The 14,656-nt window shown below is 36.7% G+C and overlaps 1 protein-coding gene across 10 annotated transcripts in view; it reads left to right on the forward strand.

Moving 5' to 3' along the window:
• LOC138324077 (FMRFamide receptor-like) overlaps positions 1 to 14,656 on the forward strand; it is a 70,595-nt gene that overhangs the window by 39,187 nt on the left and 16,752 nt on the right. For 7 of the 10 annotated variants that reach the window (XM_069269100.1, XM_069269104.1, XM_069269097.1 and 4 more), the window contains one exon: positions 8,840 to 8,886. The gene's annotated coding sequence lies outside the window, so the exon portion shown is untranslated. Of the gene's footprint in view, positions 1 to 1,313; positions 1,456 to 8,218; positions 8,241 to 8,261; positions 8,632 to 8,839; positions 8,887 to 14,656 lie in introns of those variants that run through there. The other 3 variants (XM_069269103.1, XM_069269105.1, XM_069269102.1) reach the window with 3 other exon arrangements.

Raw genomic sequence — 14,656 nt, forward strand, 5'->3', positions numbered from 1 at the left:
GCTCTGTACAGCTGGGTCGCTAGTGCTAGATTTTGAATGACAATGACGCTGTGATCTCGATTTGCATGACGATGTCGGTGTGACCTATATTTGTATAATGAGGTCGGTGTGACATTAATTTGTATGACGATGACGCTTTGACCTAGATTAGCATGACAATATCGGTGTGACCAAGATTTAGCCTGTGTCAGTGTGACCTTGATTTGTATGACATATATCGCTGTGACCTAGATTTGTATGACGGGGACGGTGTAACAGATATTTGTATGATGGAGTCTAGGTGACCTAACTTTGTATGACGCGGTCGCTGTGAGCTAGATTGGTGTGGCAGAGTCGATGTGACCTAGATTTAGATGAGTTGGTCACTGTGACGTAAATTTGAATGACAGTGTGTGACCTAGTTTCAATGACAGGGTCGCTGTGACCTAGATTTATACGGCGGATGTCGTCGATGATGTATCGAACACTTTCTCTTTCAAATGTTTACATCTTTTTAAATTTCTCTATTGCTGCATCATCAGTGAGTTTGGATGGATGTATTTGGTTGTTTCAGATTTGTATAAACTTCGTTTACCTGACATGTTATGCTTTATGAACATATTGACTCACTGGATAAATGCAAGCATCTCAAAGTGCTACATATCTCTACGGTACCCATTACTCCTACTATACCTCCTGCCATACATGTCAAAGAGCCGCTACTTTTATTGTCAAATAGCTGTCAATGGTTAATGACTACGAAACACTTAAAGCATACTTCTCTTGTACTTGGGTTCAGTTGTTGTGGTTATTGGGTTGTGCTCTAAACCCATTTAAGATATTATTTTGAATGAGCTTAGATATGTCGGTTATATCATTACGGCGGATAACAGGTCCTTAAAAATAAACGTCTTAGTAAATCACTTGTTAAAATCATTTCAACATGCATTAACCGATTTAAAGGGCAAGCGGAAAACATACAAGAGTTACCGGTTTGAAAAAAAAAACCGAAATAATTATATAGAGTACCATAATTTTTAGGCAGCATATGTCAATTTCATTGTCATATCTGGGTATCGAACCCTGGTCGGTTAGGTGAAGGGCCACTAGGCTAGTGTGTCGTAGCGGTGTCGTACGACTGTCCGCTTTAGGTGTCCTGTCACCGTGTCCTGAAATGAACATTGCTGTTGAAAGACCAACAGCTGGCGATAAGACGTAAACAATATAATTCCCACGTGGTCAATGTATGGCTCTGTTTACGATCGTCTTATCATTGGTTCTGTGTGGTCAGAACAAACTACGGCGATGTTTACATCTATAAGTGTGGTTCTAATTTGCGGAGGGATATGACGGAGTTAACACCTGGTTGTCGGCTACCGACACCAAGTTGTTAACTTACCAATTAGCAGAAAGTGTGATTATGATTCGGTGAACTGTATGGCTGTCGATTTGTGGAATGTTTGATGAGCCCAGAGCGTAAGTTACGACAATCATAATCGGATGATACCACGAGCTGAACACATGGCTTTGGCATTACATAAGTAAAAACAAGGCATCGTAATTGGATACGGTATAGCTCCAGTTACGAACTAAATGTAAGACCCATGCATGCACTTGCCCTATGGTACTTGGGATATATATAACGATGTCATTTAATGAGGAACATTCTCTGTAAATGCACGTGTTGTTCGACGCGCGTGAGATGAGCTCGAGCGTGGTAAGAGTTTAGCGTCGAAGCAATGAGCGATTTACCAAATGAATCTGATACGCTTCTTCCTGCTTACCTATTTAAATGTTATAGACTATCCAGAAATCACTTCAGAAATTCTAAACCGTCCTAAAAATTGTGGATGTATGTGTTTCTGTATTTATTAATTGGTAAAGCGTTATCACAAATGTAGATGTGGCGTACTTGTATCGTGGGTTGGAGCCGAGTGCGCCCTGTTTTCTTTGTGCTCGCCGTATTTTGAAAACATTCTACAGATAATAGTCGTCTACTTAACTGTTTGTTTATGCATTTGCCGATAATCTGCGTCTTTCCAATTTTAGAGAAGGCGTTTCGAGAAGATAGAATAATATACTTGGAGATATACTTAGTGCATTTGTTAGTGTATGTATCGGCATTCCTCCCCTTCCGCATTGAGGATAGCGATGCATTCTGTTGAGGAAAATCTCAAAACCAAAAACATCCCTGAAATATAGAGCACACAAATTAATTGTTCGCCATTATTTATATTCTGTATGAAAGAGGCAAGTGCTTTTTTCTCTATTACAGTAGTATTTCAGTTTTAATTTCGTTTCATCTTGCTTAAATTCAACAGTTAAGATAATGCTATCGCTTCTTCCCCTTATTCGTAATCTATATGCATATTATAAGGTTATTTATGGTTTCTGATCTTAACGATAACCGTGGCCTAAGTTCATTATAGCGTTATCTCACTGAACCATACCGTACCTCCGGAGACTGCCTGTCATAGATGTATTATGATGTCAACAGTAATCCCGCCTTCTCGCTACATGTCGAAGTTTTCGTTAATCTTCGGAAATATATCTATATTATACGCAATCGCAACATCTCAGAGGAGTTTAAGGCAATCTTCCGGGTTAAATTTCCGATGATTATCGGAAATTTCTCCGAGATGTTGCGATTGATGATAGAGGCACTGGGAATGACGCTGAGGATATATACCTTATGATATGAAATGATTCGGATTAAATCTGTCGCAAAATTTTCACCAACAAGATTTCGTGAAATCATATGGTTAGTCCTTTTAAACTGCTGATATCAAATTTGTTTCGTTGATAAAAATGTATTCCATTAAATGAAGAGAGTTTGTTCGTAAATGAATATGTTTAAACCTTACAGTAATTTGTTTTTACTGTAATAAATATTGCCCCCTGTTACCACCGAATGTCTGCAAACTCAAAACTTAATATAATTGGAAGATTGTAACTAATTAAGAAAGGGATTTAAGCAAATTTGTTTTGTTCATATTTTAAAATTAATTTATTTTTGCCGCCTATGAAATATAATTCGCTCTTTTTTCACCCTGTGAACTAAAATTAATATGCCATGGCGCCAGCATAGTGTGAATTAATTTCCAATCAATTTTAAGATGTTTTGATTTTACGAAAAAAGAATTATCTCTTGCATAGGCAATCAATCGTAAACAGGTCAAACTTGACTCGTTGCAGCACGAGGCCGTTTATATCTTGATAATCTTGACATGCACATACACAATTGTGCATTGTCTTTTTTTGTGTTATTAGGTGAAAAGCTTAGTATCTGATTTCTGCTAATTCGCCTTTTCACATTATTTCTTACGCGGCAACCGGATGCTTAATGCGAAAAGACGAAAAACTGAAAAGGGAGAAATCAGTTACCATAGAAAGCAAATGTTCTCTTTTCCATGATTTATATAAATTAGAAAAATCTAGGTCAGTATGTACTTACTTTACGTGTGATTTTTTATGTATATTTCATATATTAGATAAGTTAATGTACTTATGGGGTCAATGTCTGATATGCTGATACATTTAAATAATAAAGTATATATAAATACAGATAATTATAATAATCGGTCACAACAGGTCGGTACGCCCCGGCTTTAATGTATGAAACTATAACAGCTGTGTCACAAATAACTGGAACATTTTAAATCAGAATGGCACGGAGTCATGTACGTATTTTCCAGAGATAAACTATTCGCCCAGCAGCTGAAACAGTCAGTTTTTTAACGGGAATAGTGACGAAAACGTCCAAATACAACTGATAGGAACATCTTTATACTAATCTCAGTTATTCATCCCATAAACTACATCAGGCGCTTACATGATTACTGATGAAGTATCCGTGGTGGAATATAGGACATTGTCTTCGCAAAGTTATGCATATACATGTACCTATTTTATAGTACATGCATAGAATACCTTAAAGTACAATTCGGCCAATATCATTTGTATAATGCACTGGTCCCTAGTACCACAAAACGTATAGCGTAGCATCGAGACTGGCCACCATACCTTTAAGTAGTTGCTGGGATGTTTTCAGCCGAATTCTAATATTATCATAATCTTCCACTAGTTTGAAACTCCAGAATCAGACATATCGCAGAGACATACTATGTATGTTTCAAATTTCAGTGAAGTTTTTGATATTCAGGAGACTGATGAAGAGCCTATATATAGCACCCGAAGGTTCAAACTTAAAGAGACAATTCACTCAGGCTAATTCTTTTACATAAGCATGAAGCAAAATATGGCATAAATGTATTTTTCAACATTTCTTATGAAACATATAACATAAAATATTGACAAATTCCACGTCATTGTTTAGTATTTTGACTAATATCGTTGAAATATCAAATCGTTAATCAATACGATTAAGCAGGTACAATATGGACGCTGTACCCATACCCGAGCCAAAGTCACGCACGTTAAACAAATAAACTACATAACCACTGAGAAGGTGTTAAAATGATTTTATGGCAAGACAATTCACCTAATAAGGTAAACACACTATTCTCAGAGCGACTTGAGCAGTTCTCGACAAAAGTTGCATTGCTCTACGAGCAAGGGACAGGGTTCGGCATACAAGAAGTTCGACCACAATGTGAAATGGCGGACAGCGAGCGAGTTTGAACATCTACACACATGTCACAACCATGGTGTTTCAGGCATATTACAGTAAAACCGACTGATCTAATTTACATTGGAACTGGATTTTTCCCGATATATGTACACATTTTAATGTTCTATTAGACTGAAGGTTCAAACTTAAATGTTTGGACCAGTAAATATTTACTAAGAAACTTATGGTGTAAAGTCCTTACGAGTCCGTATGTTTCTGAGAGTAATTTCATAATTAATTATCAAAATCTATAGTCTATACATTAATGAACAAAATTAATGAACACAATTTTCATAATTCATTATCAAAATCAATAGTCTATAGTCTATAGTCATAGTCTGCAGATTATTTGTTTCATTTGTCAGCGTATATGAAATATATCGCACTGATAGATTATAGAGGCAACAAGCAAACCTTTTTCAACCTATTTCAACGGAGTTCCCGGCGAAAAAAAAAACAATATATAACTTCGCCAGTACCTTGCAATGTCCCAGAGATCATTTCTGGATGTCTTTTGGTACGGATAATCTCTTTTACATTGAAACAAAATTCGTCATTTATAAAATGATTGCAAGGTCTCAAACTCGCGACCCAGAGATCATTTCTGAATGTCTATTGGTACGGATAATCTCTTTTCCATTGAAATAAAATTCCTCATTTATAAAACGATTGTAAATGTGGACAGTGAAGCATCATGCAGTGTATCTTGAATAAGATTGAGTACAGTCATGTGTTTCCCATACTTTCATTTGCCAATGTTTACAGCTTAAAGTAAGCATTAAAACCACACAACATTGAGAGTGTCCATCAAAACGCTGTTAATGGTCGGACAATGGTCAGTTCGTGATCATTCTCTGGTAGTCCCCTGGACAGCCCATTAGCAGTCCATTTCAACAACCTAGACACAAATACTGGGAATGCTGAAGTGATTAAAGTGTTTTCGATTTCTGATATTTGATTTTAAAACTTCAGGTTCCGTTAAGACACTAGAGTATTTCTCAGACCAATGCGAAATAGTAGACAGTGTTTAAAAGTTAGTTGCGTTTATGATTTTACAAATCTAAAATCAATGGTACACGATAATTACGAGTTCGTTATATCGGATTTGTATGGCAAGCGTGATATTTTTCATTACATGATAGGTCTTATTCATTAAGGACGTACCTTGTTTTGGTGGCCAAAGAAAATTCCAGAGGAAAACCTGCGATACTTGGTAGATACTATACGAAAACCGCCTGATCCGAGGGTTAAGGATAATGGTTCAAATTGTTACTCAATATATGTAATTTGTACTTTTAACACCTACCAAAATGTACATGTAGGCCCAGTTTCCCAATCACGATGCCATTATTAAAGATTCCACCAAGGGCGTTTGTGTAATATACAGTTCACAAACGCAATATCAATCCGGCTGTGACGTCACTATAGGAATATTTTGATTCATCATGTGATCAAGCATTACCAATGAGAATAGTGAAAAATTAAATAATGTTTTAACAATACAATAGATATAAATGTATAACCATTAATGCTCGCAATACGAAACGGCTAATACAATAACATTTGAAGTCAATGGAAGAAATACACCCACGCTTCGTTATCTGAAGTGACCTACATGTTGAAACACTATTGATGAACAAGCGACATGCATTATGATTCAAGGTCAATCGTATATGAACACATGCTTAGCTTATGTACAGTATGTATCTATTGTGATACGTATGATTACAAACTATCACAAAGTATTCTTCGATATGTCCAATAACAAGAACACACGTACCAGATACATTTTAACGTCCATGAAAACATCCGTTTTCTATTTTCAACTCAACTGTTCTCATCCACGTATGATTACAGAATATATACTTTTATTTATTTTTTTCTGGCAAATCACTGGTGTGCATCGTGTGAATAAGTACACTAGCGTTACACTTACATGTTGTAACATATATCCGCATTTAACATACGCAACAAATCTCCTTTGGTCAAGATTTTGTCTTGCAGTGGCCTAGCGGTTGAATGACAGACATTCTGCGATCATGATCATTCTTCAGACTATTTGATACATGTAGCATGCATGGATGTGTCCACGTCAAAATTGCACCAACATGCGTGTACCTCATGTGCCTTACTTGGTCATCATATTAGAATTCGGCAAATGCAGCAGCACTTAAAAGTCGCGTTTCCCAATCAAGAACGCGACGACATGTGCGCGCCATCAGGCATGTGTTTTTACTGCAAAAGCACATGGAAATAGACAATAGCTCTCTTACGCCACATGCACGTGATGGAAGACAGATGTTATATCATACTTGACGAAGATCATCAACATTAAAGCGATACTGCTTATATCTCAGCTACCGATTATGTAATGCAGACGACAGTTCTCTTAGCAAATTTATCCGTTAAGTAAATATTCTTGAGTGTCATCTGATTGGGAAACCCATATGCATCTTAAATTAAAATGTCACTTTAGAGACATATTTGTGGCTTTATGCCCTGAGACCGGCATCTGAGCGCGTGAGGCCATCACTTCGACAACACCTGCTTTTCTGGTCGCCCTATGGCGTTAATTAACATAAAATTCATCAAGTCTCCTTCCGCCGACCTAGACTAAACTATCACAAACCTTTGTCAAGATCGCCTAGACGCTTGCGTAAGGCCTTTTTAACAAATGAGAAAACGATAAGAAGCAATTTGACCCGCGGAATAATGACACGTCATAAGGGAGTGAATATTCCTGCAATAATAGGTTTATTTTACCGCGATGCTAAAAAGACTACGGATTTGGAAGGATACAATATTTGTCCGTCCATATAGGGAACATGATTTTTATCTGTGAAAGCCAACGGCAGTGCATTGGTTACAGCGATTTGCTCCAATTATAAGCATTGTATATTGACCATTATTTGCTGACGGGCTACCGAAAGGTTCCTGTGAAATAGTCAAACGCTAACACCATGACAACTGCACTGGGTTCCTCTAAATGTCGTACTTTAAAAAGGTCATATATGTAAGGGTATGGTTGCTCTCTTGGCATTCAAGTACTTTTATCGGGGGGTGTTTCATCTACATATGTGTAAGCTCACAGACACTTAGCATGTTCCAATCCTTTCGAATTCCAGGTCGCCAATTCTGGAACACGGGAATTTTGTCTCATCCAGATTAGGATTTTAATTCTGGTATTGCGGCTTGCTGCTTTCCTTCAAAAGTCGAAGCATGACATCCCTTATAATATGACTGATAATTGAATTTTGAAACATTGTCAAACTAGAACTTTGATAGAAAGGTCAACTTGGTGCAGTTGGCAGGTATTCATCGGCGGTTTTCTCCGGATATCTCTGCTTTAATGAATGATAAACATCCGTATGTCTCCAGACTGGTCATACATTTCATTAAGCATAAAGCATAAATCATCATCTTAATTATTGTAATACAAATGTATATTGGCCGTGTCAAGTATATACATAAGAAAACATGTGTGTGTTTGTATGTACGTGTAAGTATGGTGATTAAATTGTGTATATTTCTCAACATTTTCAAGTGTTGACTTAAGAACCGGGAAATGACACTCGGCCCTTCCCTTGTCGCGGAAGACATCTGATCGTTGACGTCGGATCAAAGCTTGCGAGTTAGTATAGATTGTTGTGGTATTAGGAGATATTTCCCCACTGTGGGGGACCCGTCCAAGTTCCAAAGTTAAATCGATTTACCCTAAAGAGAGTTCTCTCGACAGATGAGCCATGTCTCAAGAGATTTATACATATAGTAGAGCGAATATGAATTAATTAATTGTAATTATGTCCCTAACACATCTGGGGTTACTAATTAGTACAACTCGCGCCAGTGGACACGGACAAGTTCCTGCGGGCACTTCACTTGGTCAGCCCAAACGTCCTCGACTCACCTCATCCTATACAAGTGATTGATTTCCTATTAAGTGACTACGGATACTAGGCCAGCTTGCATATCAGACGGATCATATTGTCATAGTAAAACTACGTGTATATACATTATATCAGGTATATCGAGACACGCAGTCTTACAACACTAAGTATGTGATTGTCCTTATGGACACATGTTGGTGTTTCGGATATGAATTCCGGACCTATTTCCATAGACACGTGTTTCGGATTTGAATTTGTGAACTATAGTTTTCATTCTTTTGTAAAAACAAATGAGAATGGAATTGTTTTCGTGCATTGACGAAGGATTTTTCTATTTTTCCAGATGTTCTTACCTTAAGGATGTCGGACTAAATGAAAACACATTATTGGGTAAGTATAAGCATTATTAGACATGGATAGATTGACCGTAATGTTACATACTAATTAAGAACTCAAAAGTCAGCAGTCCGGAAAATTTGTTACCCGGACGTTTTAGACTGCGCTTGAAGCTGTCCGGATATCATAAGATTTTTTAGTATAATAAGTGTTAAATAGGTTTAAGATTAATTATGCTGCAAATATTCTTAGGTGAATAAATCCAAGAGCAAAAATCTTGATAGGCAACATTTTTTTTAATAATGTACACAACATTTCGTTTAAACGACCTTATTTGAATCTTTATAACATCTGAATTGATATATTTATATGTAAATTGCATTGTATTCCATAACATCATAATTTATATACAAATGGCGTCCGAATTTCACCTTTAATAAATTCACCTGTAAGATCTTTATGGATCTTTTTGTTTTAAATGTTAATTCTAGAATTTATGTCATTGTATTTACATGTAGGTTCCAGGTCCCAGTTGTCATAGCCTCATAATTATAATTATTATGTTCGAGCTTTAGCCAATGCATTGTGTATACAAAACTCAATGTACAACAAACCGTAACATTAATCTGATTTCCTTGTTATTAGGACGATTCTGCTAATAAACTTGTCACGTGTTTCTTAATTAACGATACGCAGCTGTTGCTCATATTAGCTCGATCAGTGAAAAAAACTAACCATACTTTTTATTTTACGTATAATTCAGTCGTACGCCGCAACAAATATTTACATGTACATGTATATATATGCATTTATATAGTGATCAACTTGACATAATATCCTGCCGTAATTAAATGTTCACTTCCGAAAGAATGATTCATGGGTTAAAAAAATTAACTTAATGTTTGCATTGGTATGTATGTTATGTCATTTTAATGACGTAGTTTTCCACAGGAATGACTTGTTTTAAAGATGTGACAGAGTTTATATGTAGGCCTTCATTTCTCATTACACAATGAAGCAAAATACATATCACATGATGCGTGCCTTAATTCTAGCATTACATATGTGAAAAGAGTCTTCAGGAAACGTGGATGTTACATGTTATGTATGTATACTGTTGGTTAAAAAATCGTGCCAGGTCCCTGTGGTAAATACTGTTAGTTCGTTAGCGTGACAAGAGTTCAATCCGCTGTTGATATTATTTGAGAAATAACGTCGCGTAACGTTTGCCACTGATAAGAAATCTGGGCTGTCAGCAATGTCGAAGAACGTAAAGTCACAATTAGTCACAAATTGTTCTTTGTCCTCCTGGTCATAACTGTAGTCACACAAATTACGACAATGACAGTTTACGACAGTTCACGACTCTCGCAAATTTGTCGTTGTCTTTGCCATTTTGTTCACATTTTTGTCGTGTACTAATACATTTTTTTTCAAACATACTCCAGCAAAACATGCATGTATAAGTCGATAAATACATATGAATCAAACATTTGAAGTGTTTGGTTTTAGGGATTTTTAATGGCTCTTCCTGCTCCTTCGCAAGGCTTCGATCGGAACAGATTATTTCTCTTTTAGACCTTATTAGCCTTAAACCAAGCAGGTGCTTCTCGTCAGCTACACCAAAACGCCACCAAGCAAAGCATTGCACGAGGCTCTATTTATATATTCGAAAGTGTCGAGTGTGCGAAATCTGTTGATAGAAAAAGCAAAATAAACAAACAAGACCTTTCGTGCAAAAGAGCTGTATTTGTTTATTTGAAACAGGAGGCAATTGGGATAATTTGACCATTCCCTTTCGTTGCCGTCTTGTTCTTTGATTGACTCCACTATTAGATTACACTTTGACTACAAACGCTTCCATGTTGGTAAAATGCACGTGCATTTGTGTGTATATATGCGCACAACGTTTGAAATTTTAATGTGTGCAGGTGATCGATTTCAACTTAACATGCGTTAATCATCTGAAAGTGTGTGTGCGGGCGGTAAAAACAACCCCTGTTAGGTAGCCGAGATTGACGTTTAGCACCGTGACCCGGCCCGGCGTACAACCGACGACGGCCATGCACGAACTCCGTGTGATTTATCCGATTTGACAGAACAGATACAAATTACATGAATAATACACGTGTATAGACATTATATAGAAGGCACACACGTATCAATAATTAAATTCACATGTCAGGTTTTGTGGGCTTCTTGTTTTAACCTTTGAGGGCGATGAAAGATATGGCCCGACATTTATGCAGAGGTCTATATACATGTATATATATAGACTTGTTAGAGTAAAGTAGACGTTTTCGACAATAGGCATCAAAAGATTTCTTGATTATTCTCTGTATCTTTTTATTGTTTCAAAAAATCCCTTTCATCTTAATGTTTTTTCAAAGTCCATGACATGCGATTCTGGCAAATATCTCGCCATTCTGTCCGTCGAATACAAACGTGTGGGGCCTGTTTGAAAATTCCATGTAATCCTTTGGATATTTCAACAAGATCCATTGATTTACGGTTCGATTGGTTTGTTTTCGAATCCCATTGGCATTCTGTGAGCACAAGGTCCTAATTTTATGCAATAATGCGGAGCTTCTGATTTGTTTAAAGGTCTTACGCAGTCCTGATTGACCATACATTGCATATTCCCTGGCAAGTCCGCAAGGTGGGTTCGATTCAAAATCCAAAACCAATATTACTTTGCTTACATTTCACGTACCGCAGTTCTAAACTGGTTTAATTTTCCAAAGTGCAAGTGTTAGGGAATACGGGTTCCCGTGTCTTTCCAGGAAAGCTTAAGTACAAGGGTCAATTTGTACTAACAGTCGGGGGTATGATGCCCTATCAATCAAAGAGCAGGTTCTCAGATTCCTGCGGTGTCTTTGTAATTAGAGCACACTAAAGGTGTCCTTCATAAATTACAAATTGTACCAGCTGTTTCTACAACATGTGGTGATGTTGTTTTGTACGTGTACTTTTAAAATCTATTTACAATACGTACATGTAATTTGATGACGAATCTTCATCGATGTCTGCTGTTTTACATCGAATTGTCCAGGTATAAAATTCTTTTCCTTGATTTGTTTTTTGTTTGTCTACATCTTGTTTTACAAGACAGGGTCTTCTAAGTACATGTCAGGTATTGTTAGTTGGGAAAATGCGGAGTTCACATAGTCATAAGCACCGATCCACGGTCAATACTGGCAACTCCTTCTCGTTGATTGGGGAGTACATTGGGGGACCAGATGTAGAATTTAGACCCTTGGTGTGTGGCAGAGCTATTAGGATGGTCTTTATAAAACCAGTGATTCTTCAATACTTGGTCGCGATTTCGGGGCCACGGAAGTGCAACAAGCAGCTACTGACTGAAGTCCTGGAACTCCGCCCTATCGCCACCGTCTATACTTGGCCGTTCTTTACAACACATTAAACTGATTCAAGGTAGGAGTGGTGATTGAAACAAACGTCTATATTCATATGACCCAATGACACCAGACTCGATAGCTTCGGCCAGGTGATCATCAATCACGTATATGTATGATATACATCTACAATTATCTACGATGGATCAGGTGATTTTGTTCCCAGTCAGGTGTCCATTTTATAACGCCCATGTGTACCTGTTATGATCCCATGTCTTAGCTGACACCTTTCGTATTGTGCGAGCCGTCTTCACCTTGTTCTGGCTTTTGGCTAGAAATTCTTCTATTTTGATCTGTACCATACGACCAATATGCCAGATAGACATTCCCCACCACTTCCAATACCGTATTGATTTTATATTAAAGATACAATCATGTCAGTATTGTTTAATATCAATTCACATGTTGCAGTACCGTCCCGCACTTTACGCGGTAGCGTATCTCTGATATTTCATCTAAGATGTTTTGATATGCATATACCTGTAGTATCCGATAGCGTGATTTCTGACATGCATTCGCAAACCTTCTCTTTCTACATGTTTAGGAATGCAAAGCATGCATGGGGTGTTTGTGGTCGAAAGACCTTTGCTATTTCAGCCAATGCAATCAGATTTAATCCATGTCCCTAAACACTTAAAAACGTTTGAAACTCTTACTTAATTTCACGAAAAGAACACTGGAAACGATTTTATTCTGGGCTATTTTGTTCAAAGATATTAAGTTTCGCATTGCAGTGGTATTTGATTGAATCTAGCCTAAGGGGTTCAGATAAGTTCCCGATCAAATTCCAACATAAATACTTCGCTTTCTATCTTACAGCACGGTTGCATATAAGTTTGGTAAATAACACATATTACAAATTTTAACTTTCGTAAAATAAGATTAAATTAAACTTCTATGTATTGCATTTTGTGATGTAATTTGTATTTTGATTCCAATTTGTATTTTGAATACTCCCGGAATATCTCCTTTGTGTCATATTTCTGGAGAATAAAAAGAGAGCCTCAATATGTTGTCAAAAATACAGAAAGTCATCGATGATTCGCATCCATGACCAAAAATAGATTAAAAATCGGTCATAACACGAAATTTACTTTGAATATTGGAAATTATTTTAATGTAGGTTATTGATCCATCTCACACACAAATGTGGCCCTTAAAAGGCATGCAACGTTATCGTAAAGGGAAAGCAGGTGTTCCCAAATGAAATACCCAGCTATCAGCATTTATAACCTGGAAATTAGTTTTGGTTTGTTTTATTTCATTAACGTCCTATTAACAGCCAGGGTTATTTAAGGACAGATGTGTATGTTTTGATTTGCTGCGATACATTCGTGCTGTGACTCCTTGTGATATGTGAAAATAGTTCCTTTTTTATAGTGATTTCTCACTGAAGCATGTCACAGTTGACGTCGGACGAGACGCCCATCCAGTTACATTATACTGGCAACTGGCAAACCAATCGTCCCACTCGCTTTAATATGCTGGTTAATTTGGGGCTAGTGATATAGATTGAACATATTGACCGCATGATTATCGCGGCCACACGGAGCTTAATTTTTGTGAACTATACAGAAATGAATATGATTAACAAATAGTTAATAAATCATATTAAATAAACCTGGGACATAATTAGAATTAGGATTATCACATGTCATTGAAAGGACAAATAAACATGGACTTGTCAGGTAGATCAAAGTTAATCAATAATCAGCTAACATATTTTGTTTACTTTGGCATTTACTTGTGTTTATTGACCTAACACACAAAACGTGTTGACACGGTCATTATGGCCAAATGTCTCTTAATCTGGACATTCAATAAGAAATACGTCAAGCCCTACCGAATCATAACATATTGTTTGTTGTAGTCGTGATTGAAAACTGATTTAAATCGGAACTTTATTCCGATTTACAATAGAATATTGCTGTATGGTGTTAAGATGTTTTATTAATGATGTTGATATCTTGTTCTTATCTATTTATATGCTGTAATGTTCAAACGCGTTGAGAACTTAACTGGAAAGCTTATAAACCAATTCTTATTCATTTCATATGTTGAAATGTCCAAACGCGACGAAAACTTAACTGAAAAGTTAATATCATCTTCCTTTGAATTAAGGAGATGCATGAAAATCAATTGAATTTCTTTTTTTGTCAATATCACCATCACCTCTAATCTTAAGACGATAAGAAAGCGTAAAATCCTATCAAATTAGGTCACCCCTGCGTTGTACTGCTGTGTAACTTACTGTTACATTGACATCGATAAATTTGATTTGTCATTTTTCCGGATGATGAGATATAAGCTGTTACAGATTAGCACTATGGTAAAGTGTTACTATACTTAAATTATCAATTGACCATATGCAGTTCGCTTTAATCTGATCATTTTATCCTTGACCCCAA

This window comes from Argopecten irradians, chromosome 5, assembly GCF_041381155.1.
Source record: "Argopecten irradians isolate NY chromosome 5, Ai_NY, whole genome shotgun sequence".
Lineage (NCBI taxonomy): Eukaryota > Metazoa > Mollusca > Bivalvia > Pectinida > Pectinidae > Argopecten > Argopecten irradians.